A 22,240-nucleotide genomic window follows, 5' to 3' on the forward strand; every position below is an offset into this window, starting at 1 on the left:
AGGTTCCCCAATTTGATAGTTATACAAGAGTTTGTTTTTCCCTGACTTGAGGGTTATGCAAAGGTCCTGATGTTCTACATGAGCCAACACAGGCTGTAGTAGCTTCCTTCCATGTCCCACAGGCCCTGCTATGTCTGTCCCATGCTTGGCATGCAAGGATCTTTGGGGACAAGGAAGCAGGGGAAGGACCATGGGTCCCTGGGCTTAGAATTTTCAAGCAGCTGAAACTTCTGAGACCTTTCCAACTCCCCATGTAAATTAACCTCCGTTCCTGTCTATGTATCTTTGAAATTCACACTAACTTTTTTTTCCATTTGTTTATTTTCAGCATAACAGTATCATTATTTTTTCACCACATCCAGTGCTCCATGCAATCCGTGCCCTCTATAATACCCACCACCTGGTACCCCGACCTCCCACCCCCCGCCGCCACTTCAAACCCCTCAGATTGTTTCTCAGAGTCCATAGTCTCTCATGATTCACCACTTTTTAACAAGTTCTCTATTGTTAAAACTCTCCTTGCGGCTTTTATTAGCCATGAGTAGCTGCCCCTATCTACTTGGGGACAAAAATATCTTAGAGGAAGGATCTCCTATCACCATATTCTCTGGATTACCCCCTCCCACCTACCTCCATTCTCCCCAACAGGGTCTCTATTTTCAAGCCCTTTTCCAGAAAGAAAAATGAAAGCTCTGTAGAAAGCCATCTCCCTTGTCCATCTCTCCTCGTAAACCTGTTTTTGGTCAGTTTGACATTTTTGTTGCAGAATCAATTATAAGTCATCTTAATTAAATCCAACGCAGAGAACTGGTCATTCAAAATAGTTACAAAACTTAATGGTATTTGCTTCTTAGGTCCCCACTGAAAACAAGTTGCAGTATCATAATTCCTCTAAAGCTGACACAACAAACACCCTTTCTCCCAGTTGAACAATTTGTGTACTTGCTTGAGGGGCTATCTAATCTTTCAAACAAAAAGAACTGTATCTAAAACTTTGGGACACTCTTGGCTTTCACTGTGGTAAATAAAGAAATCAATTTTGTTTTCTTCCTCAAGGACAACATTCTTTACTAGATGAGATGCTTCACTCTGACTGGAGAAAGGGAAAGTCTTGGAAAAAGGAAAAATAAGTCATTAAGCATGTATTCTCTCACACACCCACATACACACATACGCAGGCACCATAAGTTTAAAGACACAATGACTCACAACCCCTCCATTACTGTTGATTCCAAGGATGTCGGTTGCTCTCAGGTACCCCAGCTTTACCTGGGCCTCCCCTTGGAGAGTTGTTCAGATTTCTAATCACCTTTTGAAAATCCTTATGACTTTACAATATAAACTCCTATTTTAGCTTTTGTCTTTCTTCTAACCCATCATTCCTTCACACTCCTGAGCTGCTGGGGCTGGGTGGGTCTCCCTCAGAGGCCCAAGTCCAAGTTTAGCCATTTCCTGCTTTCCTTTCTCCTGTCTGTGTTCAGTGCCCATTTCTGGCAACCTTTCTTTTCTGTCTCATTTCTTTGAAAACGAACAAACAAAACCCACAGAATCCATTTGACTTTTAAAGTTTAATTTAAACTTAATTTTTATTTCAACAATACATATTTACAAGTTAGATGGCTGAAAAGTTTTTAACAGGAAAAGAGAAATCTCCACCCTATTGTTCTACCCCTAACTCTCCAGAGGCCATCCCTGTCTCTCCTTTTCATTGTTTCTTCTGGACTACAGCTCCTGTTGCTAAATAACATTTTTCTACAGCTTTTGTCATTCCCTAGCTTTAGTTATTATGCATTTTCTGTGACAGAAGATGGAGATCTAGACATCTTACACCTCTCCCCCGCATATATACCCTCTCATTTCTTAAAAAAGTTGTATCACAGTATTTTGTTATTTACATTATTCTCTGTGTGAACATTATTTACAGCTGAGCCACATAGTGTACTACGATTAAATTTCTGTTCTTAAACAACTGTTTCTTTCTGCGAGCATTCAAGGATCACAGTGTCTTTTCCCTTGTTTATTTTTCTATGTATTTTCACTAGTTCATCCCAAATTCTTCAAGAAAAATATAAATCCCTCCAATGCGTGCAAATCAATTAGTTTCTTTTTTATTTTCTGCTATCACCAACATCTTATTTTCTTCACCTTTCTCCTGTGTTGGATTCTTTGTTTCCTAGATCCCATGTTTTCCCCTATCTTGGCTTAATCATTTATTTTGGAGGAACACATCCTCCAGCGGGTTTCTGATAAAAAGTGCAAGGGTGATAAAGAGTGTTGAGACCTTCTGTACTAAAAATGTCTATCTACCCTCTCATTTATTTGTAGGTGTTTTTCATGTTTGGGCCTTTGTGCCCCATGCCCCCACCCCCTGGCCTTGCTGGCCCCCAAGTACAGTGGTCATTGACTACTCATAATTAAGAGTGAGGCTCTAACAGGCTGACTAGGTGCTCTCTGAATGTGAGGGATTATTTGCAGTGTGGGCTTCCCTGTCAGGTAGGTAATAAGGGAGGTTCTGGCTTTTTTGTTAGGAAATCCTCAACGGTCGGTTAGTCTTTTTCTTGGGTTGGACAGTTTCCCCACAGTGGAATCATATACGCAACTGTTTTGATGGGATATGAGTCTCTCAGCATTCTGATACCCCCCCCCCCCCGGGACTCCTGTTTACTACGAAGACATTTCCTTTCTCCCTAGCTTGAGACCACCACCTCCCTCCCACACTCTACCAGAGGTCAGTAACTCCAGAGAGAGTATCTTGTGAAAATGAGAAGGGGTAGGTGCTTGATGGGGAAAGGGAACTTTTATTCAGACCTTCAACCAATCTTCCTGGAGTTTTGTAGGGAAAGCAGTGGAGTAAACACCCAGCTATCTCTTCTCCACAGATATTTTTTAAACACTTACAAGCTTGTGAACTTGAACAAGCTTCTTAATTACTCTGAGCTTCAATTTTTTCATTCGTGAAGTAGAAACACAAGGCTTTGGTGTGAGGGTTAAATGGGGTTGCTGAATGCGAAATGTCTGGCACAGTCTGCCCAGCATGGAGAGGGCATTCAATTGTTCATGGTACAGTGGTCTGGGAGGTAGCAGTTGGTAGTCTCACTAGGTTTGTTTCAGTGGACAAAAGAACCCCTTCCCAATATCCAGTTCTTTTCTATACTCTCTCAAAAGGAAAGCCACCCTATTCATGTTTTGCCAGCATATTAGTAGAATTTCAGAGGTACAACAACCTTTGCGATTTATCCTCTACCCCACACTCTCTCTCAGTGCCCACCCAAACACTTAGAGCAACCTCCTCTGTTCTGGCTCCCACCCCATTGGATTAATGTGCAAGACTGAGAACTGAAGTGAAGTCAGTCCAAACCCAAATCCCAAGAGTAAAACTGACTCCCTCTTCTCTGTATTTTTACCCATAATCTTTCTAATCCTAGGCAATGGCCTAGTTCTTCCTCCTACTCTTCCCATCCTTTCTAGCCTCCTGGCAAGAAAGAGGCAAAGAGAACTTTCTTGCCTTCAGTGTGCTAGAGCCTCTATCTCAGTCCAAAATGAAATATCTCCTTCTCCCTACTTTTCACCCAGCTCTTTCTTGCCCCAGACCTCCTCTCCCTTTCTCTCTCACTGTTCTTGTTTGGGACCTGTTAAAGGGCAACCTTCTTCACAAAGTCTTTTCAGTGAATTCCTAGGATGCTTTTCTTATCTGCTCTGGAACCTCCTTTAGCTTTGTTAACTGGCTATATCTTAAAGGATTGAAGGTGTAAGAGGGGCTGGAGAAGCTGGACAAGTTGAGATTGTCCTAACCTTAATCTAGAATGCCTGGTGGGACCAAGATCTGGTACAGGATCTGACAAAAAGAAGCACACAATATGCTAAGCACTTTTTCCCCAGTCTGACCTTTTAGGTTGCAAGACTAGTAGAGACTTTGCCTGCTACATTTCTCATCTAGACTCAACCACTGAAAACACACCTAATAAAATGTTTGAAGTAGGACTTGATTGACCTTTGTTGGAAATGGTGTAAATATATGGTCATTTGAGACTGCATGTGAATGAATGTGAGCACAAGGATACAAGAACAGGCCTTATCTACAAAACCCTTAAACTTGTGTTTCCTTTTTCAACCAGATGCAGACAGGAATACTGCACTTTGTCTTTTGTAGGTGATCTTTTCTGAGTGTAGCCCTTAGCCTGTCCTTAAAATTTTCCCCAGCAAAGTAATAGAGCAAAGGATTGAGGCACGTATTGGCTGCTGCCAAGGCCAGTGTGATGACCACAGATTTATGCAGCTTGTCTCTGCATACACCCACTTCCCATGCAAGCAGGTGGAGGGTTCTCAGTACATGATAGGGCAGGAAACACAGGAGGAAGATGATCAAGGCAATGATGATGGTGATAAGAGCCTTCTTGTGAGAAACCCGCACACCCAGTTCTGGGACCTTCACCTTTAACAGAGCTCGGATGATCAGCAGGTAACAAATGTTGAGCATGCAGAATGGCAGCAGGAAGCCATCACCAAGGCAATGTAATTCATGGTCTTCAGATTAAAAATTTTACGCATATTCAGCTCTAATTTCTAAATTTTACTGCCATTCCGCTCAGAGCCATTGTTCAGAAGCACTGCTGAGGAAGCCATGATAAGGAACCATATGATCCCACACAGAGTCCAGGCACTCCTGGTGCTGGTGACATGGAGGCGCCTGAAGGGGTGAACGGTTGCCAGGAAACGCACGATGCTCAGCACGGTCAGGAAATAAATGCTGCTGTACATGTTGACATACAGAGAATAAGACATAATCCTGCAGGCCAAGTCCCCAAATATCCAATTGGAGCCTCTGAGGTAATAGTCAGCTCTGAAGGGTAGTGTACTTGTGAATAAGAAATCTGAAATGGCCAGGTTTAGCATGAAAATATTCACAGACGTGGACTTCTTATAAGACTTCAGGAAAACATATATGGAAAAGCCATTTCCCAAGGTTCCCCAGATAAATATTATCAGGTACACGGTAGGGTAAAAATCCTTTTTGAAGTTTTCAATTGTACAGTTTCCATTGCTGTTGTTACTGGTGAAGGTGCCATTGGATTCCATTTCTGGTATGGCGGTGGATGGAGGCAAGAACATAAATTTTCTCTTCATCCTAGATGAAAAACACACACACACACAAAGTTACTTCTTGTTCACTACTTATAGCTTTTCAGATTTTTTTTTTAAAGATTTTATTTATTTATTTGACAGAGAGAAATTACAAGTACACTGAGAGGCAGGCAGAGAGAGAGAGAAGGAAGCAGGCTCCCTGCTGAGCAGAGAGCCCGATGTGGGACTCGATCCCAGGAACCTGAGATCATGACCTGAGCCAAAGGCAGCAGCTTAACCCACTGAGCCACCCAGGCGCCCCAGCTTTTCAGATTTTAATGAAACAGAAATACTTTGCTACTTGAGTCAAAAAATATCTGAAAAGTCTTTACTGTATGCTCAATTATAAATTTCTAGAATGCAAAATAAACATTAATTTATTTGGTTAAAGCCAAAGCTTCAAACTTGGGAGACCTTTGGCCAAGTGCCTATGCTAATACTGCAGCTAAATCTACCAAAGAGCAGTTGGCTCATCAGAATGTATGGAAAACAAAAGGAAATGGCACAAATTTTCAAGTGCTAAAAGAAAACTCTACCAACCCAGAGGTTCTATATGCTGCAAAAATACCCTTCAAATATGAAGGAGAAGTCAAGACATTCTTAGATGATGGAAATCAAGAGAATTTGTTGCCAGCAGACCTACCCTAAGTGAATGGCTAAAAGAAGTCCTCTAGACAGAAAGGAATCAATAAAAGAAAAAACCTAAGAACATAAAAAAAAAAAAAGGTAAGACATGAAAATCAAAAATATATAAATAAGTACAAGAGGATTTTCTTCTCTTTTTGAGTCTAAGTTATGTTTAATGATTGAAACAAAAACTCTAACATTGATGGGATTTGATATGATGTAGGGGAATTTTTAAAGATAATTTATTGTAATTGGGGGAGGGTAAAGGGATATAAAAGAGGTAAGTTTTCCACACTTTGCTTGAGTTGGTAAAATGATGATGTCAATAGACTGTGGTTAGTGACATATCTATAATGTAACACCTAGAGCAACCATTATGAGAAGAGACCCCAAATTGCTACGGAAATGTTAAAAAACAAAAATAAAACTGGCGGCATCATGTTACGTGATTTCAAGCTTTACTACAAAACTGTGATCACCAAGACAGCATGGTATTGGCATAAAAACAGACACAAAGAACAGTGGAACAGAGTAGAGAGCCCAGATATGGACCCTCAACTCTGTGGGCAAATAATCTTTGACAAAACAGGAAAAAACATACAGTGGAAAAAAGACAGTCTCTTCAATAAATGGTGCTGGGAAAACTGGACAGCTATATGTAGAAGAATGAAACTCGACCATTCTCTTACACCATACACAAAGATAAACTCGAAATGGATAAAAGACCTCAACGTGAGACAGGAATCCATCAGAACCTTAGAGGAGAATATAGGCAGTAACCTCTTCAATATCAGCCACAGCAACTTCTTTCAAGATATGTCCCCAAAGGCAAAGGAAACAAAAGAGAAAATGAACTTTTGGGACTTCATCAAGATCAAAAGCTTCTGTACAGCAAAGGAGACAGTCAAAAAAATGAAGAGGCAACCCACAGAATGGGAGAAGATATTTGCAAATGGCAGTACAGACAAAAGGCTGACATGCAGGATCTATAATGAACTCCTCAAACTCAACACACAAAACAGATAATCATATCAAATAATGGGCAGAAGATATGGACAGACACTTCTCCAATGAAGACCTACAAATGGCTATCAGAAACATGAAAAAATGTTCATCATCACTAGCCATCACGGAGATTCAAATTAAAACCACATTGAGATACCACCTTACACCAGTTAGAATGGCCAAAATTAGCAAGACAGGAAACAACATGTGTTGGAGGGGATGTGGAGAAAGGGGAACCCTCTTCCACTGTTGGTGGGAAAGCAAGTTGGTGCAGCCTCTTTGGAGTAAAGTGTGGAGATTCCTCAAGAAATTAAAAATAGAGCTTCCCTATTACCCTGCCATTGCACTACTGGGTATTTACCCCAAAGATACAGATGTAGTGAAAAGAAGGGCCATCTGTACCCCAATGTTTATAGCAGCAACAACCACAGTCGCCAAACTGTGGAAAGAACCAAGATGCCCTTCAACGGATGAATGGATAGGGAAGATGTGGTCCATATACACTATGTAGATTATGCCTCCATCAGAAAGGACGAATACCCAACTTTTGTAGCAACATGGACAGGACTGGAAGAGATTATGCTGAGTGAAATAAGTCAAGCAGGGAGAGTCAGTTATTATATGCTCTCACTTATTTGTGGAGCATAACAAATAACAGGGAGGACATGGGGAGATGGAGAGGAGAAGGGAGCCGAGGGAAATTGGAGGGGGAGATGAACCATGAGAGACTATGGACTCTGGAAAACAACCTGAGGGTTTTGAACAGGCGGGGGGTGGGTGGCAGGTTGGGGGAACCAGGTGGTGGGTATTAGGGAGGGCGTGTATTGCATGGAGCACTGGGTGTGGTGCAAAAACAATGAATACTGTTATGCTGAAAAGAAATTAAAAAATAATAATAATAAAAGCTATACCAAGAGATATGCTCAAATACACAAGAGCTAAATCAAAACAGAATTCTGAAAAGTCTTCAAATAATCACCAGGAAGATAGGAAAAAGAAAGTAAATAATGCAAATAGAAAAATAAAATAAAATGGCAGACTTATCTCTAACAAAAAAATAATTACATTTAACATAAATAGTCTAAAGATGCCAATTAAAATACAGATTATATATATATATATATATATATATATATATATATATATATATATAATATGCTTATATAAGAAATTCACTTCAAATAATAGTATTGGCAGGTTGAAAGTAAAAGGATGAAACACACATGCCATGCAAACATTAATCAAAGGAAAGGAAATAAGGGTTGGTTTTTAATATCAGATAATGTAAACTTCAGAACAGAGAAAATTCTGGCAGAGGGACATTATATTATGATTAAAGTGTTTATCTGCCAAAAGGACATACCAGTTCAAAATGTCTATACACCAAACAACAGAGTTGCAAACTATGTGAAGGAAAACTGATAGAATTGAAAGGAGAAATACACAAGTCCACTGTTATAGTTGGTAATTTCAAAACCCTGTCTCAATAACAGATAGAGCAAATAGGCAAAACCTCAGCAAGAATATGGAACACCTCAAATACAAGATCAACCAACAGGAACCAACTGTCATTTATAAAATACTCTATTCAGCAACAGCAGAAAACACATTTTTTCAAGTGCTCACAGAACATATAGCCAAAAACACCATATCCTGGGCCATAAAACAAACCTCAACAGATTTAAAAGAACTGAAATCATATAGAGTGTGCTCTATAACTACTATGGAATCAAACTAGAAAGCAATAGCAGAAATATAGAAAATCCCCCAATTTTTGGAAACTAACAACACACTTCTAAATACTCCATGGGTCAAAGAGGAAGTCTCAAGGGAAACCAATAATGTACTGAACTGAATAAAAATGACAATGCACCATATCAAAATTTGTGGAGTATAGCCAAAGCAAAGCTGACAGAAAACTGTATAACACTAAATGCATAAAGGACCAAAGAAAAAGTTTTAAATCAGTCATCTAGGCTAACCTTCTCAAGAAGGTTAAAAAAACAAAACAAAACAAACAAACAAACAAAAAAACCCAAAAACCCTTTAAAGGTGGAATAAACTCAGGGAACCTGGGTGGCTCGGTTGTTTAGGTGTCCAACTCTTAATCTCAGCTCAGGTCTTAATCTCAGGGTCATGAATTCAAGCCCTGCATGGGGCTCCAAGCCGAGCATGAAACCTACTTAAAAAAAAAAAAAAAGTGAAATAAGCCCAAAGCAAGCAAAATAAAGGAAATAATAAAGGTAAAAGCAGAAATCAAGGAAATTAAAAACAGAAAAAAATAGAGAAAAATCAATGAAAGAAAGAGCTTGTTCTTTGAAAAGATCAATACAATCAACAAACTTATAGCAAGGTAGACAAAGGTAAAAATAGAGCAGACACAAATTGCCATTATCAAGAATGAAACAGGGGACATAATTATAGACACTACAAACATCAAAAGTATAAGGAAATACTATGAATACCTCTACATGCATAAATTTGATAATTTAGGTGAAATGAACTAATTCCTTAAAAATAAAAAAAACCTACTTCAACTCACCAAATATAAAATGATAATTAGAACTACTGAGAAAATTACAATTTAAACTCTCAAAAAGAATCTCCAAGTCCAGGTAGTATCACTGGAGAATTCTACCAAATTCTACCTTATTTAAATAAGAATTAACACCAATTCCATAAAATCTCTTCCAGAAAATGGGAGAGGAGGATACACTTCTCAATTTATTTTATGAAGCTACTATTACCTTGATATCAAAACCAGACACACTAGAATACAAAAGACTACAAATCAATATTTCCTATGAATACCGACACAATATCTTAGCAAAATATTAGCAAATAAAATTTAGCAATATTACAAAAAGAATTATGCACCACAACCAAGCAGGATTTATTTCATGCATTCAAGTCTCGTTCAATATTCAATATAATTCATGTAAAAATTGTATTTTTTTAGTGTTAATGTCATATTCATCTAAAGTGTTCCTCTTCTTTTTTTTTTTTAATTGTTATGTTAGTCACCATACAGTACATCATTGGTTTTTGATGAAGTGTTCCATGATTCATTGCCTTTTTTTCTTCTTTCAATTCCTCTTTCTCTTTTTTTCCTCTCTTAGGAAATGAATGATTACCTGATCAAGAATCCCTCACTCTTTTTGTGCACATTTCTAGGATCATATGGTCTAGATAAACAGGCAAAATGTCTGAAATAAAAGGAGACAAATTTATTAAGATGTATTTCATTTTGCGGAAACTAAACATGTATTTATATTAATAGCTTTTATTATTACAGTTGTAAGGAAAAAAAGAAAGGGCATTATATACAAGTTAAAAGAAGATACCAATTTTGGCATGTTTCAGTCTTTAAAAAATTAATTTAGTATATAACAACTAGTGTCAGCACAATATTTTGATTTGAACAAGGCCAGGGTTGATTTTCCATTGGCTAAACTGAATTTCCTCCATGGAATTTGTGAATTAAGCAATATTTCATCATTTCCATTAAGTTGTTTAAAATTTAAAATTATACATATAAATTTGTATTTAACTAAAAGGGATGGTGACCATGAGTCCTTTTTAAAAGCTTAATTTTATGACATTCTTACTTTGGGACAAATCATAAGAATTTAATGTTTTAACTAGCAGCCACTATGTAACCATATTGTTTAAGAGCTCCAGGAGCTCCAGCAAGGCTTCTAGAGGCCTTAAGTCAACTTTGCTACTTAGTTCTATGGTCTCCACTATCTTAATAATCTCCCTGTTGGGGGCACCTGGGTAGCTCAGTAGGCTGGGAATGGAACTCTTGATCTCTGGGTCCTGAGTTCAAGCCCCACATTGGGTGTAGGGATTACTTAAAATAAATAAATAGTTTCCCGGGGTTGTACAGAACTTCCTATTGATAGAAATGACTTGGGACTTTTCAGCCAATCGCATAACCTGCTATACAATTTTGTTGGTTTCCCTTAAAACATTACCATCCATTGCTGTAACATTAAACCAAGCTACCCTTCTTTCCTCATCTATATATGTATGTGTATACACACACACACACACACACACACACACACACATATATATATATATACACATATATATGTATATATATTTATATAAAAGCACATGATTGGTTATCTTAGTAACCGAGGCGTCCATACCTTGCATGGACCTTCTCGATTCTCCCTTGCATATCCCTGATTTAATTTTGTTAGTTGGGTGGCTCATACTTAGAAAGAAAAATAAAATTGTCAAACAGGCTATGCTGTTGGTGACATGAATTTATCCTTGAAATATAAGCTTTACCTTGAAATAAAATATTCAGATGGCTAAGTTAATTGCCTTTACCCACACTTGCTGACAAATGGATAAAAGAACAAATATTTATACTGATACATAGAATATGATTTTGGATTCATTCATGAATTCAAAATACTTTAGAAATAGAGATTTCTCAAAATGGATAAAAGACCTCAATGTGAGACAGGAATCCATCAGAATCCTAGAGGAGAACATAGGCAGTAATCTCTTCGATATCAGCCACAGCAACTTCTTTCAAGATATGTCTCCAAAGGCAAAGGAAACAAAAGCCAAAATAAACTTTTGGGACTTCATCAAGATCAAAAGCTTCTGCACAGCAAAGGAAGCAGTGAAGGAAACAAAGAGGCAACCCATGGAATGGGAGAAGATATTTGCAAATGACAGTACAGACAAAAGGCTGATATCCAGGATCTATAATGAACTTCTCAAACTCAACACACACAAAACAGACAATCATATCAAAAAATGGGCAGAAGATATGGACAGACACTTCTCCAATGAAGACATACAAATGGCTATCAGAAACATGAAAAAATGTTCATTATCACTAGCCATCAGGGAGATTCAAATTAAAACCACATTGAGATACCACCTTACACCAGTTAGAATGGCCAAAATTAGCAAGACAGGAAACAACATGTGTTGGAGGGGATGTGGAGAAAGGGGAACCCTCTTCCACTGTTGGTGGGAATGCAAGTTGGTGCAGCCTCTTTGGAGAACAGTGTGGAGATTCCTCAAGAAATTAAAAATAGAGCTTCTCTATGGTCCTGCCATTGCACTACTGGGTATTTACCCCAAAGATACAGATGTAATGAAAAGAAGGGCCATCTGTACCCCAATGTTTATAGCAGCAATGGCCACGGTCGCCAAACTGTGGAAAGAACCAAGATGCCCTTCAACGGACGACTGGATAAGGAAGATGTGGTCCATATACACTATGGAGTATTATGCCTCCATCAGAAAGGACGAATACCAAACTTTTGTAGCAACATGGACAGGACTGGAAGAGATTATGCTGAGTGAAATAAGTCAAGCAGAGAGAGTCAATTATCATATGGTTTCACTTATTTGTGGAGCATAACAAATAGCATGGAGGACATGGGGAGAAAGAGAGGAGAAGGGAGTTGGGGGAAATTGGAAGGGGAGATGAACCATGAGAGACTATGGACTCTGAAAAACAATCTGAGGGTTTTGAAGGGGCAGGGAGTGGGAGGTCAGGGTACCAGGTGGTGGGTATTGGGGAGGGCGCGTATTGCATGGAGCACTGGGTGTGGTGCAAAACTAATGAATACTGTTATGCTGAAAATAAAAAATAAATTAAAAAAAAGAAATAGAGATTTCTATTAAAGATTATTAAAGCATAACTGACATATAACATTATGTTAAATTTTAAATGTACAACATGACTTTGGGAAAGGATCACCAAATGAATCTAGTTACCATGACCACCACACATAATCAACAGATTTTTTTCTCTTGTGATGAGAACTTCCAAGATCTACTTTCTTAGCAACTTTCAAATATGCAGGAAATATTATTGACTATAGGTACCACACTGTACATCTCCCTGACTTATTTTAATAATCAGAAGTTTGTACCTCCGGATGTCCTTCACCCCCCTACTCTGGCAGCCCCCAATCCGGTCTCTCTTTATGAGTTTTATTTTGTTTGTTCATTTGTTTTTCAGACTCCATATATAAGTGAAATAACATGGTATTTGTTTTTCCTCTGTCTGAATTATTTTACTTAGCATAATACCCCATAGGTTCTTAATTATTTTCTTAATTACTCCTCTAAAATTCAGCCACCTTTAAGAGTCGGCAATAAAGTTTTAGAAAATGCAAAAAAAAAAAAAAAGGATCAAAGTAAACAATGGATCAAAGGTAAACAATGGATCAAAGAACCCTGAGATGCTTTGGTATTTATTACCCCAAGATATAGCCATAATAAAAGTAGAGTTTAGCAAGGCTGCTTCATGATATTACCTGTAACAGCAGAGATAAACTGGTGATGGTATTAAACCAACACTGGCAGGGTAACTTGAAGGCTATCGCTAAGGATGCTCCCATGTATGCCCCATCTGCCATCAGCACAATTCTAGCAAGTCTGTAAAGGTAGAACATGGACATGCACAGTCCCAAGGCTCCTTTGGACATCTCCAGAAAGTCTATGAATGTGTTCTGGTTATTGTTCATTCTCAGAGTGTGTCAAGGCTTTTCTTTGCTACAGAGCTCTGTAGAAAAAATAATTGCTTAATTTGGGAATCCCAACTTGTCTCTTCTGTAAGACATACATTTCACTGATAGAGTCATCAAAGAACCATAAAGCTTTAACTTTTACTTAGTAACGTCACTGTCCTTATCCATAGACCACAGAGAAAGTAACAAGAACGAATGGCATTCTCACATCCTCAACCTTCTCATGATTGAAGTATTTCCACTGGCCTTGATTGCAGGCAATGAGATCAGCCCCTCCTAGAACCCACAAATTACCTGAGTTTACAAACTCATATTACAAACTCCTCTTAATTTGTTTGTAATTGCTTAATTTGTTTACTTAATTTGTAAACCCTTCCCTCTCCTCCTCATCCTCCTACTTTTTTTTTTTTTTTTAAAGTAGATTTCACATCCAGCATGGAGCCCAATGTGGGGCTTGAACTCACAACCCTGAGACCATGACCTGAGCTCAAGAGTTAGGGACACGTAATTAAGCCACCCAGGCACCCCTCTGGGTTGTTTTTTTCTTAGATCATAGCTACTGTTCTGAATTTAACAGATTACTGACAAAACTTAATAAATAAAACCAACCAAAAAACAAATGAAAAATACTTCAAGATGTAAATTATCTTCTCTCTATCCCTTCTGATAGTTAAGTTTCTCCTCACATAATTAACCCTAATTTCAGTCTTATCAAAATTATATATTGACTCCATATCAACAAAATGCTTCTGCCGAAGTCCTTACAACCCTATCAGCAAAACCTAACCCTTCGGGAGTGGGAACAAAGATTGAGTCTAACCTGGGTAGAAATCATTACTTTATTTTCCTCAACAACCTTCCAGCCTGTTTTGCAGGACCTGTTTGATTCCACTGAAGGTATCTGTCCACCTCCAAGGACTCTACACCACAGATACTCAATAATGAAAAAGTCTCATTCCTATTGTGAGAAATGAATCTTAAATTCCCGGTTACCAGGCGCCTGGGTGGCTCAGTGGGTTAAGCCACTGCCTTTGGCTCAGGTCATGATCTCGGGGTCCTGGGATCGGGTCCCGCGTCGGGCTCTCTGCTCAGCGGGGAGCCTGCTTCTCTCTCTCTTTCTCTCTCTGCCTGCCTCTCTGTCTACTTGTGATCTCTCTGTCAAATGAATAAATAAATAAATGTTTAAATTCCCGGTTACCACTTGTCTAATTCTTATGGAGACATCGAGCTTATACCCACCTGCCACACACTAACTCACCCTGTGTATTCAATATCATCGTTAGAGGACATCAGATGTCTAAAATTACCACCCCTCCAGGAATTACATTTCCCTAAAAAGTTACAGAGAGACATCTGAGAGAGTCAGGCACACGCTAATTGAGAGAAGTCTCTCTCAGGAGAGATAACAGACTGCCCGGTGTACATAATGAGCAACCAACCACCAGAGCTGGAATAATGCAATCGGAAAGAATCACTCATAACTTGTTTCTGACCCTGACGAGAGCATTATGTATTTAGAGTATACAACTTCTGCTCTGGAACCTGACAAAAACTCGCTCTCAAATGCTAGCCAGGCTCCTCGGAGTCCTCTTCTTGCTAGGCTTCCCACTTGAATAAAGGACTAACAGTTTTTTGGTTTTTGTTTTTTCTGTTAACATTTTTTTTTTAAATTACAAAAACGACAGTAGGTTGTAAATGCTTTAAACAATTTTCCTATAAACAAAATGTCACAGTCGTTTTCCCATTTGATAGATTTACTACTACAACACGAAAAAATATTTGCTTGTGTAAACAGTAAGGATATAACATGACTCTAAGCCAGACAACTTTGCCTCATGCCCAAACACATAAGAATTAGTGGTAGGATGGAGGAGAAAACATTTCTGAAGGGGTAGACGGCCTAGCCTAACCACATAAATATGCAACAACTGTTCATACAGTTTATGAGGGTTTCTCAACCTATGTTTGCCACACTCTTTCTTTTTTAAAAAATATTTTTTATTTAAATTAAATTAACATACAATATATTATTGATTTTAGAGGTGCAGGCCTGTGATTCTTCAGTCTTATACCCAGTGCTCATTACATCACGTGCCCTCCTTAATGAAGGACTAAGAGGGGCGCCTGGGTGGCTCAGTCGGTTAAGTGACTGCCTTTGGCTCAGGTCACGATCCCAGAGTCCTGGGATTGAGCCTCGCATTGGGCTCCCTGCTCAGTGGAGAGCCTTGTTCTCCCTTTCCCTCTGCCTGCCTCTCTGCCTACTTGTGTTCTCTATCTCTCTGTCAAATAAATAAATAAAATCTTTTTAAAAAACAAAAGACTAAGAGTTTTGTTTTTTTTTAACAGTTTAGGGCTACATCTCTAGGATGACCATAACCTCCCCTTCTTATAGAGCCTGAAAAAACTCAAGGCAAACGAAAGAACTTACTGTTTGTTCCAGCCAACACCTGAAGATAGGCCTCCTGTCTCCCTCCCTTGGTGGGGGGGGGGGGTAGCATCCTAAGCTTCAGAAATGTCAGTTAGCAAACCCAGATGCAGTTCACATACGCCAACCTCCCCTTCCCATTTTTGGTAGTTTTTCACTTCCCTGACTCTGCTGAACACCTGTTTACCCCCTCCCTAAGCCTTCATTCTTCCTTAAAAACATCCATTCACCTCTGTAAAAAATGAAGTTGAGTTCAGTTAATGTTGGGCTCTTTTCTCTACTATAAGAGTATATTACTGATTAAAATCTGTCCTTCCTTTAACTAACATCTGGCTTTGTTTATCTTTGACAAAGCCCAGGTTTAAATGTAAATTCGTTAGAGAGAGTTGTCATAGATAATAACACAGTCCTTACTTTCTCCTTAACTAGCCAAAGAGAATTTTCTACTAGAGTAAACACTTACTACTGCACCTGTATAAATATTACATAACAGCCTAAGACTTAAGGTATGGGTATAGGGAACCTTGCTGTATGTCTAGAAAAGAACAGGAGGATCAGGGGACATGTTTTCATTATCGGAGTATGATAGTATGGGTCCCTGTTTTTCAGTCTGTTACACGAACTAACCATTCTTGTTCCTGAAAAGTCCTGCTTCCTTGAATATTACCCCCAAAGTATCCAATGCAAGCATAAATCCTATTATAATTCCTAACATCCTCTTTCTGAAATGCCCCAGTTTCCCTTCATGTGCATTCCACCTTGACACAAGTCAATAGACCTAACTTTGTTCAACAACCGGTATGTTCCCAATGGCCTTGGCTAGAAGACATTGACTCTGAGAATCCACATAAAGATCTAAAGAATAAAAAAGTTATGGTAAAACATTAGTTAAGTTAACCTACCCAAAGAGATGGTTTGTTAATATATTTTAATGCAGCAAGGATGTTTTTCAATTCTCCTTCAGACACTTATGTGAAGGTATAACTCAGAAAACATGGTTGACATGGAAATGATGTACCAAAAAAAAAAAAAAGAAGCTTTTTTCTTTAATTCAGCATTTCCCAAAGTATCTTCCACAGAATATGAATTCCATAGGATGCTCTGTAAAAGACAAGCTTTCCATGTTTAAATCAGCTTGAGAAATCTTGTAACCTCTAGTATTCTTCTCTTGGAGATTCATAATGCACGTTAAAGGTTCTATGGGGGTCCTGCAGAAAGACAGAAAGAAGACAGCTTGATTTACACACAGTAACCTTCCCTTTTTTTGATCCTAAGAACTCTTGTGCACATTAACATATTTTAATACTCCACAGAACTAATGTTCTACATAATCTTACAGGGAAATGCTGATGTTAGTATATAATTTTTCTGGAACAGGAATTTTTGATAGAAGAGAAAGAGAACCCCCACCCAATGGACCAGTCCAACCAGCAAGTGTTCAAGTGTTTGGAGTTAAAGAGTTCTAAGCACTTACTTCTGGGCAAACCAGCATTTCTGAGCATCCATTACTTCATGTGTAACATGGAGATTGTATTAATTTCCTAAGGCTGCCTTCACAAAGTACCACAAACCTGGAGGCTTAAACAACTGTATTATCTCACAGTTCTGGAGGCTAGACATCTGAAATCCAGGTGTCAGTTGGGCCATACTCCCTTAGAAGCCTCTAGGGAAGACATCTTCCTTGCCTTTTCTAGCTTCTAGTGGCTACCAGCAATCTTTGGCTTTCCTTGGCTTGTGGATGTGTCACTCCAATCTCTTGACTTTCCCATGGTATTTTCCTCTGTGTCTTCACATCATCTTTCTACTACATATTCTATGTTCCTGTGTCTTCTCCTCTTCTTACAAGAACCCAGGTCTTTTGGCTTAGGACCCATCTTACTCCAGTAGGACCTCATCTTAATTAAATCCATCTACAAAAATCCTATTTCCAAATAAGGTCACATTCACAGGTACCTGGGATTAGGACTTGGATCTGTCTTTTTGGGGAGATATAATTCAACCCACAACAAGGATATATAACATTGATTTCATGGGGTTGTTGTAACCATTAAATGAGTAAGAGAGAGAGAGAGGGAGTGCTTCACACAGTACTTGGTACTGGATAAATGCCCCCTTGCTCTTCCACCCTCAGGAATGTATGTAGGAATGATCTTGCTTCGACATCTGTCATTCCACTGACCATGAGGGTGATGACCTCAGTTCTCATGTTCGTATGAAGTGTAAAAAGTAGACTCCTCTTCATGTTTGCTAGAAGGGCATACTGTACAGAAATACTGACAACTCTTGGATTTTTCTGACAAGTTTATGATGAAAATATCTCAAACAGCTCCACTCTTATGCTTTCAGTCCATTTCTATCAGGCAGCCTTCTAACAACCCATCTGCTCCATCAGGCCTCTCTGGAAGGGTGGACTTTGAAACGTGAGCTGAAAGGTTATAATAAAGGGAACATAGAACCTCCCATTATAAACATTCAAACCAGAATAACAAGAATTCTGGGCTAAAAATTATTTCCCTGTGAACTGGACTTGTGTAAATTGATTTCTTTAGGCCTAGGAGTAGACTGGCAAGATGAGAATTCTCATATGCAGAGCTGAGGGCCACCTCTTATTTTGGAGAGGACCATAGGACCTTCATTGTGATGACATGAATCATGGCTCTCTGTTTTTGATCTGTCTCAACAGCAAGTCTGAGGTTTCTTGCTTGAGTTATAGGGAGAATGGTGAGGCCATCAGCTGGGATGAGGAGAGCATGCTCTAGAGCTTAGGAGACAGCTCAAGGTAGAGAAGGAATTCTGTAAGCCTAACTGAGGAAAGGGAATACAGCAAAATGAGGAAGTTGGAGACAGTGTTTGAACTCATCTTACAGGGAATTAAAATTTCTATTGGTTGGCAGGACTAGGACAGAAGGATCAAACCCCAAATCCCAAAATGCTAGAACTGGTATAGGCAGCACAACCCAAGTCCATGAAGCAAGCCTGGAGCTGGATTCAATGTCACAATTCTGTGTCTGGAAGGGTGGAGCACTAAAACCAGGATCAACAAATAGAGCCTTGGGGACAAAGAGACAAGGCATGAGAAATAAGACTGGTATACACCCAGCCAGAGGAATTCCCATATTCCCAGGGGTTTCATTACAAATGGCTTTTTTTTTTTTTTTTTGGTGGGGGGTGGGGGAAGGATGGAGTCTTATCCATATAACCATACAGAATCTATTCTAGTCTTAAAGACCCTAACTTTGGAGCCAGGATTCTGATAGAATCTTAGGGAAAGCTCATATCTAACAGACCAGGGAAGAATCTGAAAAAAGTAGAAATGGACCTAAAAATGAGCAATCTTTAGACTTTTTGACCATGAAGACCACAGCTCCTGCCTCAGGACCAACAGGACTTGTGAATTGCTATGAGAATGGCAGCGGGGCTGGGGGGGTGGGGGGCGCCTGAGTGGCTCAGTGGGTTAAAGCCTCTGCCTTTGGCTTGGGTCATAATACTGGGGCTCTGGGATCGAACCCTGCATCGGGCTCTCTGCTCAGCGGGGAGACTGCTTCCCCCTCTCTGCCTGCCTCTCTGCCTACTTGTGATCTCTGTCTGTCAAATAAATAAATAAAATCTTAAAAAGAAAAAAAAATAATGGCAGCTGGGGAAGGTTTGGAAGCAGCCTGCCCTCCTCCCTGACTAGGGTGTGGCAAGCATTCAGAGACACTGTCAGCTACGTATGCTGAAAAAAGTCCCTCATCATAGGCAGGGCATGGAATCTAGCAGGTGTGACCACAGACAAGAGGTCATCAAAAAAGATGGTAACAGGTGTTCCCACCAGGAAGTTGAGGGGTGTGAGGGAACCAAAGCCAGACCCTAGCAATAGGGACTGTGCGCCCACAGGTGTACTCAACTTCAGTGCTGACATATGGGCCCGGGACTTGTCTCAGAACCTGAAGACTGAGGCACTCAGACACACCGACAGACACATGCCCCAGGGAGCAGAGAGAGAGATAAAATTACGCAACCGCAACCGGAGGCTGTGAAATTGAGATAAACCGGTGAAGAATCAAGAATCTTCTGGAGAATAAAGGTCAGTGCCCCAGGCATCATCTTTACGAAGAAGTCATGATCAGATTTTTCTAAGCCATCAGCACCAAGACAGGAGAGCTATAGAACCGCCTGCCAGCAGCCTCCTACATTACCACTAGGTGACGTTCTGGGTCCTCTGTTTGGCCACTCTCTCTGGAACTTCTAACTCCCACAGTGAAAATCCTTTCCTCAAGTTAACATCAGGCCCTTGGTTGTCTGATTTCGTCAGCTACCCTCACTGCCCTCACTTAAAGATACCCGCCTTTGCCAGACCTTCCTGAGGGTTCTGAAAAAGCTCACGTCCTCCATCAGTGACAAATGAGCAGCATTCAAAATAAGCAGCAGACAGCCCGTACTGTGTTTGCTCTGTGGTCCGCACTCTGCAGAGCTCCTTCTGTGTGTTAACTCAGGTAGTCCCCAGATATCCCTAGATAGTCTGAATTGGTTATTTTATAGATGAGGAAAATTAAAGTGCAAAGATATGGAATAGCTTGTGTGCCCAAGTTCACTTGTCGCTTAGTGGTGGGATGGGGCTTAACCCCGCTCCCAGCTCTCTGTCACAAAGCTCTTCTGCCTCTCTCTGCACCACAAATACTGGGTCCTGTGTACCTGACAAGGAAGAAAATACAACCTTAGAGCTGAAGGACCCCCCAGAGTGGTGAATAAACCAGAAACGTAGTAGACAAAGCCAGGTGAGAAGGGCCATCAGAATGAAATGCTGTAGGGAAAAGCCTTGGGGAACAAGAGCGTTTTTAAGGTACTAAGGGGAAAGGCTGGCTAAGGAGAGGGGCCAGGGGTTCCAGACAGAGGACCAGGCTGTGTGAAGACTGGTTGCTGTGAGCGCAGGGTAAGTCTGGGGAACGGCAATTGATAACAACCTAGGGGAAGCATGAAAGGGAGGATGAGTTGGGCAGAGGGTGGTTTGAGAGTGACCTACATCCACACAAAGGAGTTGGGGTTTTATTCTGGGGGCCATACGAGCCACTGAATTGCAGAAAGCCGATGCGTATTTTTAGAAGGGTGATATTGGCAGCAGGTGGAGGACAGCTGGGAAGGAGGCAAGCCTAGGTTCAGAGAGACTGCAAGGGATTGTCCGGGGCGGAGGGGGTGGACATCTGGATGGGACTGAGAGACATGAAGAAAAATGAGAGGTGGCCAGAGTTGTGGATGGACCAGTTATGGAATGTCAAGGAAAGTGGGAGCGGGGAGGGGAATCTTCTCAGGTCTTTGCTGGGAGAAGGGTGCCTTCCACTAATAAAAAGGACATAAGAAGATGCTGTTTTATAAATTGAAAAAATTAAAAAAAAAAAAAAAGAAGATGCTGTTTTCGGGTTGGGGCAGGGGAGGGGCAGAGAGGATGAGTTCAACTAGGGACATTTTGAATATGAGGCTTTTGTGACACATGTAAATAAACTGTCCCCTTGCAGTCTAGAGCTGGGGTGGAGGGGTTAAGAGAGCTTGCTGAGTTTGTGGTTCATCAGCACTTATGGTGACTAAAGCCAGAAAAGCTGAATGACCTCCCACAGGGGCATGAGAACAGAGAAGGAAAGAGGACCAGAGATAAGACCTTGGGGTGAGGGGTGGGGGTGGGGGAATCACCAATTAAGAGCCAGGCAGAGAACAGGAGCCTGGAAAGATGGCTGAGAAAGGTTGGCCAAACCCAAACCAAAAGAGATGAATCAAGAATGCAGTGTCAAGGAGACCAGGAGAAAGACTGGTGGAAGGAGCAGGAGGTCGGTGGGAATTAAAAGACTCAGGGGACTCGGCAATAAGAAGTTTATCAGTGACCAGAGGGGTCGGGTGAAAGCCCAAGGCCAGGGGCAGCAGTGACTGCTGAGCTGGGAGAGGACCCTTTCCAGTTCTGCGGCTGTGAAGGGCATGTTGCTGGAGGAACATTCTGAGTCTGGGAGGGAAGCTGCAAGTATTCTCTTCTCTGGAGACACTTTGACTGGGACCCTTAGCCACACTCCCTCCTGTGACTTGGGTCTCCTCCTCTCTTCATTTCTCCTTCTCTCTTCCAGCTTCATCCACCTGAACCTCTAGGCTAGAATGTACTCTGTACCTGAAGGCTAGCGGGCCCAAGCGACTCCCAACCTTCCCGCTTTTCCAGCTGCATAACTCTTCTCTCTGCCCTTCAGCTTCCTCACCCTCAAAGTGAGGCTAAACAAGAAAGCCTGTAGGGTTGTTCTGAGTTGTAAAGGAAAGAATATGCTTACTCCACACAGCGAGTGGTCAACCCAATGCCAGCGTTCTCTTCTACCTAATTCTGCGACCTACTGGAATTTTTGTTTTTGCTTGTCCTCTCACTCTTAAATTCTTGAACTCCGGGCTCAACTGTTGTCATTTCTTCTCATCGTCCTCTTTTTTTTTTTTTTTTTTTTAAGATTTTATTTATTCATTTGACAGAGAGAGATCACAGGTAGGTAGAGAGGCTGGCAGAGAGAGAGAGAGAGAGAGAAGCAGGCTCCCCGCTGAGCAGAGA

The 22,240-nt window shown here is 40.5% G+C and overlaps 1 pseudogene across 1 annotated transcript in view; it reads right to left on the reverse strand.

Annotated features, from left to right (window-relative positions):
* Positions 1–1,559: 1,559 nt before the first annotated feature.
* LOC309849241 (cysteinyl leukotriene receptor 2 pseudogene) overlaps positions 1,560–22,240 on the reverse strand; it is a 38,406-nt pseudogene continuing 17,725 nt past the window's right edge. Inside the window, exon 3 of the transcript XR_014316582.1 lies at positions 1,560–5,125. The product of XR_014316582.1 is annotated as a cysteinyl leukotriene receptor 2 pseudogene (transcript). The remainder of the gene's footprint in view (positions 5,126–22,240) is intronic.

Source organism: Mustela nivalis, assembly GCF_964662115.1.
Source record: "Mustela nivalis genome assembly, chromosome: 15".
Lineage (NCBI taxonomy): Eukaryota > Metazoa > Chordata > Mammalia > Carnivora > Mustelidae > Mustela > Mustela nivalis.